Here is an 18,212-nt window from a genome sequence, read left to right as displayed (position 1 = left end):
AGTAGTGTCACATAGCAGTAATGGTACAATGTGTGTACTTGTTTGGGATCTCCGTATTTTGGCATAATGGAGATCTTCTGCCTGGGGCACTCCAGAAAACATCTGATAAGGTAAAGAGTTGGCTGTGCATGAGTGCTGCTATTGAAATGGAGAAACTCAATTTTTTCATCATCTTGCATAAAGAGAGACACATGCATGCATCAGTGTGACTTGGGGAGAAAAAACCTTATTGTCTTAATAATAGGTAAAGCTCCTGAAAATAGTATATCACATACGGACGGTTATGAAGAATACTTTTCTATATGCAATTCTTTAATATCCCTTTTGATATGCCATAATTCAATACCCATTTCAGATTTATTGCAGATCTTTGAATTGATTCAATCTTACGATGTGTCTCTCTGATTACAAAAGGTTGTGCATCCCTGAAGTACAATGACATAATCAATAAACACATTTTCCCTATAGGAAGTAGCAGCAGGGCCGGCTCCAGGTTTTTGTGGGCCCCAGGCGAAAGAGTCTCAGTGGGCCCCTTTAGCACATTCCACAATTCATGATGCACAGATACGGCAGAAAAATATAGGTATAGCACAATGCCAAAGATTTCACTTACTTCTTACATTACATGAGTAGTGTTGAGCATTCCGATACCGCAAGTATCGGGTATCGGCCGATATTTGCTGTATCGGAATTCCGATACCGAGATCCGATATTTTTGTGGTATCGGGTATCGGTATCGAAACAACACTAATGTGTAAAATAAAGAATTAAAATAAAAAATATTGCTATACTCACCTCTCCGACGCAGCCTGGACCTCACCGAGGGAACCGGCAGCGTTGTTTGCTTAAAATTTGCGCGTTTACTTCCTTACGTGAAGTCCCGGCTTGTGATTGGTCGCGTGCCGCCCATGTGGCCGCGACGCGACCAATCACAGCAAGCCGTGACGTAATTTTAGGTCCTTCAGGATTTTAAAATTACGTTCTGGCTTGTGATTGGTCGCGTCACGGTCACATGGGCGACGCGACCAATCACATATAAAATCACAATCATTTTAAAATGCGCGCTTGTCCTGCCTCCCGTGACGTCACGGCTTGTGATTGGTCGCGTCGCCCATGTGACCGTGACGCGACCAATCACAAGCCAGAACGTAATTTTAAAATCCTGAAGGACCTAAAATTACGTCACGGCTTGCTGTGATTGGTCGCGTCGCGGCCACATGGGCGGCACGCGACCAATCACAAGCCGGGACTTCACGTAAGGAAGTAAACGCGCAAATTTTAAGCAAACAACGCTGCCGGTTCCCTCGGTGAGGTCCAGGCTGCGTCGGAGAGGTGAGTATAGCAATATTTTTTATTTTAATTCTTTATTTTACACATTAATATGGATCCCAGGGCCTGAAGGAGAGTTTCCTCTCCTTCAGACCCTGGGAACCATCAGGGATACCGTCCGATACTTGAGTCCCATTGACGTATTGGTATCGGGTATCGGTATCGGATTGGATCCGATACTTTGCCGGTATCGGCCGATACTTTCCGATACCGATACTTTCAAGTATCGGACGGTATCGCTCAACACTATACATGAGTGATATCAATAGCTCAGAAACTGGACAGTAGAATGCTCCATACAATATTATGGGCACCACATAGTGGTCCGTACAGAATAATGAGCCACATATATTGCTTCTTACAGAATAATGAGCCCCATATATTGTGCCATACAGAATAATGGACCACATATAATGCTCCGTACAGAATAATGAACCCCATATATATAATTAACCCCATACGATGCTCCGTATATAATGGGCCCCATATACTGTTCCATATGTAATTGGCCCCATAACATGCTCCACATGTAATTGGCCCCATAAGATGCTCCATATGTAATTAGCCCCATAAGATGCTCCATATGTAATTGACCCCATAAGATGCTCTATATGTAATTGACTCCATAAGATGCTCCATACATAATGGGCCCTATATACTGCTTCATTTGTAATTGGCCCCATAAGATGCTCCATAAATAATTTGCCCCATAAAATGCTTCATATATAATGGGCTCCATATACTGCTCCATATATAATTGTCCCCATAAGATGCTCCATATATAATTGTCCCCATAAGATGTTCCATATGTAATTGGCCCCATATACTGCTCCATATGTAATTGGCCCCATAAGATGCCCCATATGTAATTGGCCCCATATACTGCTCCATATGTAATTGGCCCCATAAGATGCCCCATATGTAATTGGCCCCATAAGATGCTCCATATCTAATTGGCCCCATATAATGCTCTATATGTAATTGACCCGATAAGATGCTCCATATGTAATTGGCCCCATATATTGCTCCAAACATTAAAAAAAATGAAATACTCACCTCTCCTCGCTGGCGGCTGCTTTGCTCTGGACTCTTCAGCGTCGTCGTCTTCCAGCTCTCTGCGCTGTGACTGTTCAGGCAGAGGGTGCACACTAGTGATGTAATTGCGCCCTCTGACCTGAACGTCAAAGTCTGAGGACAGAAGATGCCACAGCGGTGGAACAGGGAGAGATGAGTATTGCAAGTACTGGGGCCCGGAGCAAGTGGGGGGCGCACTCGCAGGTACCGGCACTGGCACAGACACCCGGGCCCCATAGTGCACCAGTGTCCTCGAGGGTGAGTGAGTCCCCAGCCTGCTCAGGGCCCAGGAGCTTTTCCGGGTGTGCTGGGTGCTGACGCCAGCCCTGGGTGGCAGACAAAGCAGATACTAAGTGTCCCAGCAACTGCGAGTACTGAGGGTCTGCACTTGGACATTTTGGAACATTAATGCATTAATATGCTCCACACAATTCATCAGGTTTCAGCCTTACACAGAATAATAATAATATGAGGAATGAAACATGTTATATATACTGTATATGCTGCTAGTTCAAAAATCTTACTTACACATCCCTTTATAAAGAGAAATTTGGCATAATACCTCTGTTAGCATACACCATATACTGCACATATACGCAGCACCCCAGTAGATGGGCAGAACGCCTCTGTACAAAATTTATGTCTAACAGTGAAACCACTGGCCCCCTGTATTACATCCTTCCCACTCTGCTGTCCAGGAAGGAGGCACTGATGCCTCCTATCCACAACCTGCAGTTGCACAGACACAACAGTCAGCAACCATGTCCAGTTCATTGTCACAGGCAGCGTTCATTTGTCCCTTGTCAACATATATGTCAGTTCACAAAATGTTAGATAGGTCATACATATTCATTAGCACTTTACATTGTCAAAGAACAAAGACCATTGCTGACTGTTCCAGGCTTCTAAATGAGACTTGTGTCTCTTTATTAAACTGTCGCTTCCCTTACATTTTCTAAATTTGGTTCCTTGCAAAAAATTGGTGGTGGGGTATTGCCCAGTTTCTGTACATTTTAATCACGTCTAAGAGCCTGGGTTAATAGGCTCCACGGACCTATTCAGGCTGCAGCCTTACACATATTGGAACATGGTCATTGCCACGCTAAGGGCCTTTACCTGAGTTCTGTAGCACTGCCTGTCACCTGAGTAATACACTCCAAAGAACTCGACACTCTTTGGGACATATCCTGTAATTACTCCATTGTTACTCAAAACCATGCAAAGGATACATTCTGCCTGGTTGGGTAGTTTCCAGAAGAACTGCGTAGGTTTGTGCAGATTGGTCAATGCCACTCATGCCTCTTTCCCTTGAGGAGGCTGCTTCCAAGTAAAATGAGGCTTGTACATGTTCCTGACATGGGTTTCAGGCCTGACACACTGACCACAATACAGGCCCTCGCTTGCATACACTGTATCCAGAATTTAATTATAATGCTTTTGGTGTCTGGTAGAATCCAATTTACTAACATTGATCATACAGCTCCCCCAACTTCTGTATTATAGTCACCTTACAGCGGCTTCACCCACTATGACAGTGGCTCCATTAGGATCCGATGGCCAAAATTAACTGTGGAGATCACAAAACCCAGGTTTCACAGCACTTGCTGGCCCTTTGAAAATTTGAAGTGAGGGCCGCATAATGACATGGCGGTGGACATGATGGTGGCGGGTGAAGCCAAAAATTCAAATGGGCATATTCTAACTGGCATTATAAAGGGATGGGAAATATATATTCCACTATCTTGCTAACTATTTGGAATGAGGGAGAGACCATGTATGATACATGGCCACCTGAGGGCCCTTCACAAACTCAGGTTTCAAGGCACCTGTTGACCCTCTGAAAATGTGAAGCGAGGGCTGCATAATGACATGGCGGTGGACAGGGCGGAGGTTATGGGCGAAGCTCTAAATTCAAATGGGCATGTTTTAACTGGCATTGTAAAGGGATAAGGAATATGTATTCCAATATTTTACTAACTATTTGGAATGAGGGAGAGACCTCCCAAATGTAGAAGTTAGATCTTTCCCAAATGTATAATACAGGTCACCTGAGGGCCCTTCCCAAACTCAGGTTTCACTGCCGCAGCTGGCCCCCTGAAAATGTGAAGAGAGGGCCGCATAATGACATTGCGGTGGACATAGTGGTGGCGGCGGGCGAAGCCCGAAATTCAAATGGGCATGTTTTAACTGGCATTGTAAAGGGATAGAGAATATCTATTCCACTATCTTGCTAATTATTTGGAATGGGGGAGGGACCTCCTAAATGTAGGTGTGAGAGCTCTCCTGTTGTGAATTCTGCTCTTGGGTTCCCTCCGGTGGTTGTTGGTGGTAATACAGTTGTCCCTGGGTTGCAATCCTGGGTAGGTGTCCCTACTGATTGCAGTGCTGACTGGGGTATTTAAGGTTGCAGGATTCATTAGCCCTTGCCAGTTGTCCATTGTACTTGGAAGGTTTGGATCTCAGTCTGGTTCCTCCTGCCCAGCTGCCAATTCAGCAAAGATAAGTTTCTGGTTTTTGTTTCTGCAGCACACATGCGGTGTGCTTTACAGATCAGTGCTATTCATTGTTTTTTCTTGTCCAGCTTGACTGTGCCAGGATTTTTCCAGTCAAGTTGGATTCTCAGGAGATGCAGAGATACGTTCCAGGTCTTTAGTTAGATGGTGGAATTTTTGTATTAACTGCTGTGGATATTTTCAGGGTTTTATTACTGACCACTTAGCATTCTGTCCTATCCTTTCCTATTTAGCTAGAGTGGCCTCTTTTGCTAAACTCTATTTTCTGCCTGCATGTGTCTTTCCTCTAATACTCACAGTCAATATTTGTGGGGGGCTGTCTATCCTTTGGGGGTCTGCTCTGAGGCAAGATAGGATTCCCATTTCCATCTATAGGGTTATTTAGTCCTCCGGCTATGTCGAGGTGTCTAGGATTGTTAGGTACATCCCACGGCTACTTCTAGTTGCGGTGTCAGTTTAGGGATTGCGGTCAGTATAGGTTCCACCAACTCCTGAGAAGGTCTCATGCGGCTCCAAGGTCACCGGATCATAACAGTACAACTGGCCAACAATGAGTTAAATGCATCTCAGAAGAAGGGAAGAAAAGTATTGAGCCATTTTTTTTTCTGTAGCCTGCTTTGTCTTCTCTTCCCTCTTTTTCTCTGGGTGGCTGAGGAGTCTGGTGCTAGCATGGATATTCAGGGATTAGTTTCTCGTGTAGACCAGCTTGCTGCTAGGGTACAGGATGTTTCTGATTATATTGTTCAGACTCCGGGTTTAGAACCTAAGATTCCTATTCCTGATTTGTTTTTTGGTGACAGGTCCAAATTTCTGAGTTTTAAAAATAACTGTAAACTGTTTTTTGCTCTGAGACCTCGATCCTCTGGTGATTCCATTCAGCAGGTTAAAATTGTCATCTCCCTGCTGCGTGGCGATCCTCAGGATTGGGCATTTTCCCTGGAATCTGGGAATCCAGCCTTGCTTAATGTAGACACCTTCTTTCAGGCTTTAGGATTATTATATGATGAACCAAACTCTGTGGATCAAGCAGAGAAGACCTTGTTGGCCCTGTCTCAGAGTCAAGAAGCGGCAGAATTGTATTGTCAGAAATTTAGAAAATGGTCTGTGTTGACTAAATGGAATGATGATGCTTTGGCGGCAATTTTCAGAAAGGGTCTTTCTGAATCCGTTAAAGATGTTATGGTGGGGTTTCCCACGCATTCCGGTCTGAGTGATTCTATGTCTCTGGCCATTCAGATTGATCGGCGTTTGCGAGGGCGCAGAACTGTGCGCGCGGTGGCGTTGTCCTCAGAGCAGATGCCTGAGCCAATGCAATGTGATAGGATTCTGTCTAGAACGGAACGACAAGGATTCAGACGTCAGAATAGGTTGTGTTTTTATTGTGGCGATGCTTCTCATGTCATTTCAGTTTACCCTAAGCGTACAAAGAGGATCGCTAGTTCATTTACCATCAGTACTGTACAACCTAAATTTCTGTTATCTGTGTCCTTGATTTGCTCATTGTCTTCATTTTTTGTCATGGCGTTTGTGGATTCAGGCGCCGCCTTGAACTTAATGGACTTTGAGTTTGCCAGGCATTGTGGTTTTCCCTTGCAGCCTTCGCAGAATCCTATTCCTTTAAGGGGGATTGATGCTACACCTTTGGCTAAAAATAAACCTCAGTTTTGGACACAGGTGACCATGCACATGGCGCCAGCCCATCAGGAAGATTGTCGATTTCTGGTGTTGCATAATTTGCATGATGTTATCGTGCTGGGTTTTCCGTGGTTGCAGGTACATAATCCTGTGTTGGATTGGAAGTCTATGTCTGTGACTAGTTGGGGTTGTCAGGGGGTTCACAGTGACGTTCCTTTGATGTCAATCTCTTCTTCTGCCTCTTCTGAAATTCCAGAGTTTTTGTCTGATTTTCAGGATGTATTCGATGAGCCCAAGTCCAGTTCCCTTCCACCGCATAGGGACTGTGATTGTGCTATTGACTTGATTCCAGGCTGTAAGTTTCCTAAGGGCTGACTTTTCAACCTGTCTGTGCCTGAACATACCACTATGCGGAGTTATGTTAAGGAGTCTTTGGAGAAGGGGCATATTCGGCCATCTTCTTCACCGTTGGGAGCGGGTTTTTTTTTGTTGCTAAGAAGGATGGCTCCTTGAGACCCTATCTGAGTAAAAAACAACCACCTAGCTAACTATCCAAAATCTAGCTGCTTACAGTGCCATTGTCAGGAGTAGAGATGACCCACCTCCCTAGTTTTCGGGTTCGGTTCAGTTTGTCAAACAGGGACGTGTCCGATGAACTGTTCGTTGAACGTTCAACGAACACCGTCGAACCCCATTGAAACCAATGGCAGGCAAACACAAACACATACAAACACATGGAAAAAACATAGAAAACACCTTAAAAGGTGTCCAAAAGCTGACAAACTGCTCAGAAGACACAACAATCACATGGAAAAGTCACAACTACATATAGTCATGCGAAAAGAAAAGAGGTGGAGGAGTAAAAGGAGGAGGAGACACAGATATAGGCATGTCATGCCCTTCTAAAATCAAGAAAGGCTGGAGTAAAAATCTAAACTCACTCTACCAACACCCAGACGTCTTGACGAAAAAAAGAAATATCTTTAGGTAGAATGGCGGCAGGTCCATTCAGAACACTTTCCTTAGAAGACGTAGTGGTACCCCCATTGGGAGTTGTTCCAAAAAATGAACCCAATACATTCAGACTAATGCACCATTTGTCATATCCAAGGGGCAGGTCAGTAAACGACAACATCGACGCGGAACCAAGTACAGTACTATGTACTGTACCTCCTTTGACGAGGCAATCAGGTGGGTCAAGAAGTTGGTAAGGGGCACCCTTATGGCCAAAACAGACATTGAGGGGGCATTCCGGTTACTATCTGTGCCTCCGAATAGTGTCCTCCCATTGGGCTGCTTCTGTGAAGGAGCATACTACATAGATCGCTGTTTGCCCATGGGGTGCTCCATATCCTGCTCACTATTTGAGGCGTTTAGTTGCTTCCTCGAATGTGTCATCATGGACGTTTGTAAGGCGGCACATATTATCCATTACCTCGACGACTTCTTATGCCTGAGCCCAAAAGATTTGCTACAGTGTGAAAACACGTGGTAGTCCACCTGTGAGAAGGAGAGAGCTGGAGGGAGAGTGGACACCCCAGAGCCGAGGGGTTAGATTGAGAAAGAAAGAAGGCGGTGTAGCTTGCTTCATGGGTGGGGTACTATGCTGAGTAGCACAAAATGCTATTAGGTACAAAACGATTTCCTGGGCTAGATGCAGTTAAAAATTAGTAATTAGATCAACAGGTGGTGTAGCTTGCTTCATGGGTGGGGTATGCTGCTGAGTAGCACTAAATTCTACAAGGCCCAAAAGGATTTCTTGGGCTAGATGCCGTTACAAAATAGTAGTTAGGTAAACAGGCGGTGTAGCTTCCTACATGGGTGGGGTATGCTGCTGAGTAGCACTAAATTCTACTAGGCCCAAAAGGATTTCCCCGGCTAGATGCCGTTACAAAATAGTAGTTAGGTAAACAGGCAGTGTAGCTTGCTTCATGGGTGGGGTACTGTGCTGAGTAGCACAAAATGCTATTAGGTACAAAACGATTTCCTGTGCTAGATGCAGTTAAAAATTAGTAATTAGATCAACAGGCGGTGTAGCTTGCTTTATGGGTCGGGTACGCTGCTGAGTAGCACCAAATTCTACTAGGCCCAAAAGGATTTCCTGGGCCAGATGCCGTTAAAAAATAGTACTTAGGTAAACAGGCGGTGTAGCTTGCTTCATGGGTGGGGTACTGTGCTGAGTAGCACAAAATGCTAATAGGTACAAAACGATTTCCTGGGCTAGATGCCGTTACAAAATAGTAGTTAGGTAAACAGGCGGTGTAGTTTGCTTCATGGGTGGGGTACGCTGCTGAGTAGCACCAAATTCTACTAGGCCCAAAAGGATTTCCTGGGCCAGATGCCGTTAAAAATAGTACTTAGGTAAACAGGCGGTGTAGCTTGCTTCATGGGTGGGGTACGCTGCTGAGTAGCACTAAATTCTACTAGGCCCAAAAGGATTTCCCGGGCTAGATGCCGTTACAAAATAGTAGCTAGGTAAACAGGCAGTGTAGCTTGCTTCATGGGTGGGGTACGCTGCTGAGTAGCACTAAATTCTACTAGGCCCAAAAGGATTTCCTGGGCCAGATGCCGTTAAAGATAGTACTTAAGTAAACAGGCGGTGGGTGGCTGGGCTACTCTGCTGACTAGCAGACACTGAAGCTTTGGAGCAGACCTCTGAATCCCAGGCCATAGTATGAGTAAACAACTCTGCAGACGACCCCACCCACCTGGAATTGACTATGGCAACGTCATGTAAAACTCAGCAAGGGGACTAAATAAAAGAGTCTCCATTTTTTCAAAAAATTCGGCCACAGACACCATTTAAGTGGCATCAATTTCGCCAGAGTTTTTTAAAACGGTTGGTGAGGTGATTTTCAAAAATCATCAAGCTTTTAGTCTCCCCAAGATGACACAGGGGTAGAAAAGTCCTTGCGGATCCAGGATTTGTTCATCTTGATGAACGTTAGTCTGTCTACATTGTCACTGAACAGCCGCGTGCGCTTATCTGTCAGCACACCACCAGCAGCGCTGAACACACGTTCAGAGAGAACGCTGGCTGCGGGGCACGACAAGATCTCCTAGGTGTGAATGGCAAGCTCAGGCCATTTTTCAAGATTGGAAGCCCAAAATGAGCAAGGGTCCAGTTCCACAGTCATGGCATCGATGTTAACTTGGAGATACTCTTGTACCATCCTCTCTAGGCGTTGGCTGTGCGTCAGACTTCTTGTCTCCTGTGTAGTGTTGAGCGATACCTTCTGATATGCAAAGGTATCGGTATCGGATTGGATCGGCCGATATCCAAAAAATATCGGATATCGCCGATACCGATACCCGATACCAATGCATATCAATGGGACACAAAATATCGGAATGGTTCCCAGGGTCTGAAGGAGAGGAAACTCTCCTTCAGGCCCTGGGATCCATATTCATGTATAAAATAAAGAATAAACATAAAAAATATTGATATACTCACCCCTCAGACGGCCCCGGCTCTCACCGGTCCAAGCGTCTGCCTCCGTTCCTAAGAATGCAGGGAGTGAAGGACCTTCGATGACGTCGCGGCTTGTGATTGGTCGCGTGACCGCTCATGTGACCGCTCACGCGACCAATCACAAGCCGCGACGTCATCGAAGGTCCTTCACTCCCTGCATTCTTAGGAACGGAGGCACCGCTAAGAGCCAGGGTCCGCCGGAGGGGTGAGTATATCAATATTTTTTATTTTTATTATTTATTTTTTACATGAATATGGATCCCAGGGCCTGAAGGAGAGTCTCCTCTGCTCCAGACCCTGGGAACCATACGCACCGCACACTTCCGATTCCGATTTCCGATATCGCAAAAATATCGGAACTCGGTATTGGAATTCCGATACAGCAAATATCGTCCGATACCCGATATTTGCAGTATCAGAATGCTCAACACTACTCAACACTACTCCTGTGGCCTTGCAAAGGATGGTCTAAAAAAATCTTGAAACGATTGGAAAAAATTGCTGTTACCACCAGATACGATGTTACTGTTATGGTTAGAGTGATGACTAGGGTTGAGCGAAACGGGTCGATCATTTTCAAAAGTCGCCGACTTTTGGCTAAGTCGGCGTCTCATGAAACCCGATCCGACCCCTGTGCTTGTCGGCCATGCGGTACGCGACTTTCGCGCCAAAGTCGCGTTTCAATGACGCGAAAAGCGCCATTTCTCAGCCAATGAAGGTGAACGCAGAGTGTGGGCAGCGTGATGACATAGATCCTGGTCCCCACCATCTTAGAGAAGGGCATTGCAGTGATTGGCTTGCTGTCTGCGGCGTCACAGGGGCTATAAAGGGGCGTTCCCGCCGACCGCCATCTTACTGCTGCTGATCTGAGCTTAGGGAGAGGTTGCTGCCGCTTCGTCAGAAGCAGGGAGAGCGTTAGGCAGGGTCCACTAACCACCAAACCGCTTGTGCTGTAGCGATTTCCACTGTCCAACACCACCTTCGGTGTGCAGGAACAGTGGAAGCTATTTATTTTTTTTTTTCCTCAGCGCTGTAGCTCATTGGGCTGCCCTAGAAGGCTCCGTGATAGCTGTATTGCTGTGTGTACGCCACTGTGGAAACCAACTGCTTTTTTCAAAGCACATATCCTCTTGTTCCTTTCTGCACAGCTATCTTTTTTGTTTGTCCACACTTTTTATTTAATTTGTGCATCAGTCCACTCCTATTGCTGCCTGCCATACCTGGCTGAGATTACTGCAGGGAGATAGTAATTGTAGGACAGTCCCTGTTTTTTTTTTGTTTTGTTTTTTTGTGGGAGATTAAGATTGGCATTTCTGCTACAGTGCCATCCCTGTGTGTGCCATCTCTCACTGAGTGGGCCATAGAAAGCCTATTTATTTTTTCCGTGATTTGTGTTCTAAATTCTACCTCAACACAAAAACACTACATCAATCAGTGGTAGAAAAATATTGGCCTCAGTCAGGGCTTGTGTGCCACTGCTGTGTGTGCTATCTCTCATTCAGTGGGCTATAGAAAGCCTATTTATTTATTTATTTTTTTTCTTATTATTTGGTTTCTAAAGTCTCCCTGAAAAAAAAAAATAAATAAAAAAACAGTGGGAGAGTAATATTGCCCTTTCAGCTTGTGTGCCAGTCTTGACTCCTGGGTGTGCCACCTCTCTCTCATTCAGTGGGCCATAGAAAGCCTATTTATTTTTTTGTTTTTTTTAATATTATTTGGTTTCTAAAGTCTCCCTGAAAAAAAAAAAAACATAAAAAAACAGTGGGAGAGTAATATTGCCCTTTCAGCTTGTGTGCCAGTCTTGACTCCTGGGTGTGCCACCTCTCTCATTCAGTGGGCCATAGAAAGCCTATTTATTTATTTTTTTAAATATTATTGGGTTTCTAAAGTCTCCCTTAAAAAACAAAAAATACATAAAAAAACAGTGGGAGAGTAATATTGCCCTTTCAGCTTGTGTGCCAGTCTTGACTCCTGGGTGTGCCACCTCTCTCATTCAGTGGGCCATAGAAAGTATTTTTTTTTTTTTCCTTGATTTGTGTTCTAAAATCTACCTCAACACAAAAACACTACATCAATCAGTGGTAGAAAAATATTGGCCTCAGTCAGGGCTTGTGTGCCACTGCTGTGTGTGCTATCTCTCATTCAGTGGGCTATAGAAAGCCTATTTATTTATTTATTTTTTTTCTTATTATTTGGTTTCTAAAGTCTCCCTGAAAAAAAAAAAAAAATAAAAAAACAGTGGGAGAGTAATATTGCCCTTTCAGCTTGTGTGCCAGTCTTGACTCCTGGGTGTGCCACCTCTCTCTCATTCAGTGGGCCATAGAAAGCCTATTTATTTTTTTGGTTTTTTTAATATTATTTGGTTTCTAAAGTCTCCCTGAAAAAAAAAAAAACATAAAAAAACAGTGGGAGAGTAATATTGCCCTTTCAGCTTGTGTGCCAGTCTTGACTCCTGGGTGTGCCACCTCTCTCATTCAGTGGGCCATAGAAAGCCTATTTATTTATTTTTTTAAATATTATTGGGTTTCTAAAGTCTCCCTTAAAAAACAAAAAATACATAAAAAAACAGTGGGAGAGTAATATTGCCCTTTCAGCTTGTGTGCCAGTCTTGACTCCTGGGTGTGCCACCTCTCTCTCTCATTCAGTGGGCCATAGAAAGGCTATTTATTTTTTTGTTTTTTTTAATATTATTTGGTTTCTAAAGTCTCCCTGAAAATAAAAAAAAAAAAACTTAAAAAAACAGTGGGAGAGTAATATTGCCCTTTCAGCTTGTGTGCCAGTCTTGACTCCTGGGTGTGCCACCTCTCTCTCATTCAGTGGGCCATAGAAAGCCTATTTATTTTTTTGGTTTTTTTAATATTATTTGGTTTCTAAAGTCTCCCTGAAAAAAAAAAACATAAAAAAACAGTGGGAGAGTAATATTGCCCTTTCAGCTTGTGTGCCAGTCTTGACTCCTGGGTGTGCCACCTCTCTCATTCAGTGGGCCATAGAAAGCCTATTTATTTTTTTGGTTTTTTTAATATTATTGGGTTTCTAAAGTCTCCCTTAAAAAACAAAAAATACATAAAAAAACAGTGGGAGAGTAATATTGCCCTTTCAGCTTGTGTGCCAGTCTTGACTCCTGGGTGTGCCACCTCTCTCTCTCATTCAGTGGGCCATAGAAAGGCTATTTATTTTTTTGGTTTTTTTAATATTATTTGGTTTCTAAAGTCTCCCTGAAAATAAAAAAAAAAAAAACTTAAAAAAACAGTGGGAGAGTAATATTGCCCTTTCAGCTTGTGTGCCAGTCTTGACTCCTGGGTGTGCCACCTCTCTCTCTCATTCAGTGGGCCATAGAAAGGCTATTTATTTTTTTGGTTTTTTTAATATTATTTGGTTTCTAAAGTCTCCCTGAAAAAAAAAAATAAATAAATTAGGTGGGAGATTAATATTGACATTAGTGCTTGAGTGACAGTCCTGCGTGTGTGTCATCTCTGTGATTTTGTGCCACAGAAAACAGAGTGTGTAACATTGTGCCTGATTTTCCTTGTGGTCTCACCAACCTGTTAAGGGATATTGAAATCATACTGAAGTTATAGCTCACCAAGTAAGTTGTTTGACAGCAACAAATAAAGTTACTTTGGTTAAGATTTTAAAACAATGAGGAAGTCTGGTGCAAGAGGTCGTCGTGGGCGTTCATTGTCAGCTGGTAATGATGGTAGTGGTAGTGGAGCATCAGGTGGTCGTGGGGATAAAAATATTCCACCTAAGTCTGGAGCTGTGGAGCCAGTTTCGTCGTCAGGCTACACAAGGCCTCGAACGCTCTCTTTTCTGGGAGTAGGAAAACCGCTTTTAAAGGCGGAGCAGCAACAGCAAGTTTTGGCTTACATTGCAGACTCAGCCTCTAGCTCTTTTGCCTCCTCTTCCGAAACTGGTAAATGTAAAAGCAGCGCGTCGCTTGTGGATGTTCACGGTCAGGGACAAGTCGCTTCCTTGTCCTCCTCAGCAAAAACTACAACAAGAGAGAAGGATGCAGCAGGCGACACAACGGGTCACTCCATGGAGCTCTTTACACATACCGTCCCTGGCTTAGAAAGTGAAACATTTAACAGGCCATGCCCATTACAAGTATATTCTGACATGGAGTGCACTGATGCACAGCCACAGCCAGAGTACTATGCTGCTCCTTTGACTCAGACCACCACATTGCCCTCTCAGGGTACAGATCCACAATCAGACCCTGATGAGACTATGTTGCCCCGCCACGAACGCTATACCACTGACCGACACAGTGACACAGACGAAGTTGCACACGAGCTCGAAGAGGAGGTAATAGATGACCCAGTTATTGACCCCGATTGGCAGCCATTGGGGGAACAGGGTGCAGGCGGCAGTAGTTCAGAAGCGGAGGTGGAGGAGGGGCCGCAGCAGGCATCAACATCGCAACAGGTTCCATCTGCCGGGCCCGTATCTGGCCCAAAATGCGTGTCAAAGCCAAAACCTGTTGGAGGACAGCGTGGCCATCCGGTTAAAGCTCAGTCTGCAATCCCTGAAAAGGGATCCGAGTCTAGGAAGAGTGCAGTCTGGCATTTTTTTAAACAACATCCAACTGATCAGCGCAAAGTCATCTGTCAAAAATGTTCAACTAGCTGAAGCAGAGGTCAGAATCTGAAAAGTCTAAATACTAGTTGCATGCATAGACACTTAACCACCATGCATTTTCAAGCCTGGACTAACTACCAAACGTCCCTTAAGGTTGTAGCACCCTCGGCCAATGAAGCTAGTCAGCAACGCAACATCCCTTCCGTCACTGTAAGGCCACCATTTTCCGCACCACCGGCAGTATCTGTGCAGGTTTCTTTGCCAGCCAAAAGCAGTCAGGGTCAGGGAACCACCAGTTTTGTAGGAGGAAATATTGCATCTAGGGCACCGGCGGAAACAATACCGTCTCCAACCGTCTCTCAGTCTGCCATGTACACCGGCACACCCGAAAGTTCCACGATCTCCAGCTCTCCAGTCCAGCTCACCCTACATGAGACTCTGGTTAGAAAAAGGAAGTACTTATCCTCGCATCCGCGTACACAGGGTTTTAACGCCCACATAGCTAGACTAATCTCGTTAGAGATGATGCCCTACCGGTTAGTTGAAAGCGAAGCTTTCAAAGCCCTGATGGAGTACGCTGAACCACGATACGAGCTACCCAGTCGACACTTTTTTTCCAGAAAAGCCATCCCAGCCCTGCACCAGCATGTTAAACAGCGCATCGTCCATGCACTCAGGCAATCTGTGAGTACAAAGGTGCACCTGACTACAGATGCATGGACCAGTAGGCATGGCCAGGGACGTTATGTGTCCATCACGGCACACTGGGTGAATGTGGTGGATGCAGGGTCCACAGGCGACATCAATTTAGGGACAGTTGTGCCTAGCCCACGGTCTAGGAAACAGTTGGCTGTAGGCGTTCGCACCCCCTCCTCCTCCTCCTCCTCGTCCTCCTGCAGAAGCTACAGCTCTTCCGCAGAACGCAGTCTGCCAACCACTCCATCGGCAGATGACACTGTTGCACACCAGTTGTCCCATTATGGGCCAGCTACTGCCAAGCGTCAGCAGGCTGTATTGGCTATGAAGTGTTTGGGCGACAACAGACACACCGCGGAAGTTCTATTCGAGTTCTTGCAACAAGAAACGCAGTCGTGGCTGGGCACATTAGATCTTGAGGCAGGCAAGGTAGTGAGTGATAACGGAAGGAATTTCATGGCTGCCATCTCCCTTTCCCAACTGAAACACATTCCTTGCCTGGCTCACACCTTAAACCTGGTGGTGCAGTGCTTATTGAAAACTTATCCTGGGTTCTCCGACCTGCTCCTCAAAGTGCGTGCACTTTGCTCACATATCCGACGTTCGCCTGTACACGCCAGCCGTATGCAGACCTATCAGCGGTCTTTGAACCTTCCCCAGCATCGCCTAATCATAGACGTTGCAACAAGGTGGAACTCAACACTGCACATGCTTCAGAGACTGTGCGAACAGAGGCGTGCTGTTATTTATTTGTGGGAGGATACACGGGCAGGCAGTAGGATGGCAGACATGGAGTTGTCAGGTGTGCAGTGGTCTAAGATACAAGACATGTGTCAAGTCCTTCAGTGTTTTGAGGAATGCACACGGCTGGTTAGTGCAGACAACGCCGTAATAAGCATGAGCATCCCCCTAATGCGTCTGCTGATGCAAAGTTTGACGCACATAAAGGAGCAGGCGTCTGCACCAGAGGAAGAGGAAAGCCTTGATGACAGTCAGCCATTGTCTGGTCAGGGCAGTGTACAGGACGAGGTAGCGGGCGAAGAGGAGGTGGAGGACGAGGAGGATGATGGGGATGAGTATATTTTTAATGCCGAACCTTTCCAGGGGGCACAGGAAATTGGTTGCGTGTCACGGCCGGGTTCTGGTTTTTTGAGGGACACAAGTGACGTAGATTTGCCTGCAACTGCCCCTCAACCAATCACAACCGGAGATTTGACAACTGGAACTTTGGCCCACATGGCGGATTATGCCTTACGTATCCTAAAAAGGGACACACGCATTACGAAAATGATGAACGATGACGATTACTGGTTGGCCTGCCTCCTTGATCCACGCTATAAAGGCAAATTGCAAAATATTATGCCACATGAGAACTTGGAACTAATATTAGCAACCAAACAATCAACTCTTGTTGACCGTTTGCTTCAGGCATTCCCAACACACAGCGCACGTGATCGTTCTCACACGAGCTCCAGGGGGCAGCAGACTAGGAGTGTTAGGGGTGCACACATCAGAAGTGGCGTTGGACAGAGGGGTTTTCTGACCAGGTTGTGGAGTGATTTTGCTATGACCGCAGACAGGACAGGTACTGCTGCATCAATTGAAAGTGACAGGAGACAACATTTGTCCAGTATGGTTACTAACTATTTTTCATCCCTTATCGATGTTCTCCCTCAACCGTCATTCCCATTTGATTACTGGGCCTCCAAATTAGACACCTGGCCAGAATTGGCAGAATATGCATTGCAGGAGCTTGCTTGCCCGGCAGCAAGTGTCCTATCAGAAAGAGTATTCAGTGCTGCAGGTTCAATATTAACCGAAAAAAGGACTCGTCTGGCTACCCAAAATGTTGACGATCTAACATTCATTAAAATGAACCACAACTGGATTTCGAAATCTTTTGCCCCACCTTGCCCGGCCGACACCTAGCTTTCCTATGAAAAGCTCTTGCCTGTGAATTACTTTTCTAATGTCTAATTTGCTGCAGCTGATTGTACAGCATACGACATGTTTACACCTCCCTAAATGGCAAAACTCCCCACACGGGGCCGTGGTATCGCGACTTGGCGCAAGCACCCGTGAGACTGCTGTTTGTCTGAAGAGGTGGGTGTGCTCGCTTTTGGTTGACGGCATTGCTACTGGGTCCCTCATAGTACAATGTAGTGTCTCTGGCGGTGGTGGTGCGCACCCAACGTCAGACACACCGTTGTAACATGAGGGGCCCTGGGGCGGTCCCGCCGGCCTCAAGAGAGTTCCCCCCTACCCCAGCTCAAAATGTGCTCTACCACGTGCAAAATTATGTCGCACAGCTCCACCAATCTTTAGTCTATTCGCTGACATCATTCAATGTCTGGCACTGACAATACAAATTTGTAGACATCTATGATGCAACTTAAAGTAGTCTGTGTCTGTGTCCTATATTGGCACCATTAAATAGTTACTGCCAAATTACTATGTCAGAAACTCAGTAGATGAGCCCACCCCTGTACCTAAGTATGCCACCTTTTTTTTTGTTTTGGTTGTTTTGCGAGACATTAACATCTATTTATATTTTGGGAGTACTGGGACAGACACTCCTTGCACTACTCCTCCACTCACCACCAAGCTGCCTGTGTATCCATGTAACCGCTGTAAAGCTGCCATGAGCCTATTGTTTGTTATTTTAGGCCTTTGATAGCCTGTCTGCGGTCCCTACTTTAAATACTCCTCCACTCATCACCAGCTGCCTGCCCGTGTATCCATGTAACCGCTGTAAAGCTGCCATGAGCCTATTGTTTGTTATTTTAGGCCTTTGATAGCCTGTCTGCGGTCCCTACTTTAAATACTCCTCCACTCACCACCAAGCTGCCTGTGTATCCATGTAACCGCTGTAAAGCTGCCATGAGCCTATTGTTTGTTATTTTAGGCCTTTG

This window comes from Ranitomeya variabilis, chromosome 1 (genome assembly GCF_051348905.1).
Source record: "Ranitomeya variabilis isolate aRanVar5 chromosome 1, aRanVar5.hap1, whole genome shotgun sequence".
In the NCBI taxonomy this organism is placed as follows: domain Eukaryota; kingdom Metazoa; phylum Chordata; class Amphibia; order Anura; family Dendrobatidae; genus Ranitomeya; species Ranitomeya variabilis.
The sequence above is the reverse complement of the archived record's forward strand: the minus strand, read 5'-3'. Positions refer to the sequence as shown.